This window comes from Orycteropus afer, unplaced genomic scaffold (genome assembly GCF_000298275.1).
Source record: "Orycteropus afer afer isolate SDZICR_OR568_19922 unplaced genomic scaffold, OryAfe1.0 scaffold01644, whole genome shotgun sequence".
Classification (NCBI taxonomy): Eukaryota; Metazoa; Chordata; class Mammalia; order Tubulidentata; family Orycteropodidae; genus Orycteropus; species Orycteropus afer.
The window spans coordinates 65,658-66,827 of record NW_006923231.1 but is presented as its reverse complement, the minus strand read 5'-3'; positions in this window follow the sequence as shown (position 1 = coordinate 66,827).

Here is a 1,170-nt window from a genome sequence, read left to right as displayed (position 1 = left end):
ACACTAAAGGAAAAAAATGTGAAAAATGCAAAAAAAAAAAAAAAAAAAAACTACCTATAGTATGATATGTTATGCAATATAATATGTAATATGATGTAATATGTGATGGATAATATGATAACCTTATGATGACCTTGATTATATCCCATCTGAATTTAAAGACCTTCAGAAGATTATATTTGACTTTTTGATCACCAATGACCAAAAATCAGACAAATTGTGGCATGACATTGAGAACATCATCCATGAAGAAAGCAAAAGGTCATTGAAAAGACAGAAAAGGAAGAAAAGACCAAAATGGATGTCAGACAAGACTCTGAAATTTGCTCTTGAATTGAGAGTAGGTAAAGCAAATGGAAGAAATTACACCATAAAAGAATTGCACAGAAGAATTCAAAGAGCAGCTCGAGAAGACAAAGTTGATTATTAGAATGAAATGTGCAAAGACGTGGAGTTAGAAAAACAAAAGGGAAGAACACATTTGGCACTTCTTCTCAAGGTGAAAGAACTGAACAAAAAAATTCAAGCCTTGAATTGCAATGTTGAAAGTTTTTATAGGCAAAACATTGAGTGATGAAGTAAACATCAAAAGAAGATGGAAGGAATACATAGAGTCACTGTACCAAAAGAATTGGTCAATTTTCATCTATTTCAGGAGGTGGCATTTGATCAAGAACCAGCTGAAGGAGGAAATCAAAGCTTCACTGAAGGAATTGGTGAAAACCAAGGATTCAGGAACGGACAGAATAACAATTGAAATCTTTCAACAAATGGATACTGTGTTGGAAGCACTTATTTGTCTATGTTAAGAAATTTGGAAGACGGCTACCTGGCCAACTGACAGGAAGAGATCTATATTTGTACCCATTCCAAAGAAAGGTAATCCAAGAGAATGTGGAAGTTATCGAACAATATCATTAATATCACACACCAGTAAAATCTTCCTGAAGATAATTCAATAACCATTGTGGCAGTATATTGACAGGGAGCTGGGAGAAATGCAAGCTGGATTCAGGAGAGGACGGAGAATGAGGAATATCATTGCTGATGTCAGATGGATCTTGCCTGAAAGCAAAGAATACCAGAGAGATATTTACTTGTGTTTTATTGACTAAGCAAAAGCATTTGATTGTGTGGATAATAACAAATTATGGATAACACTGAGAAGAA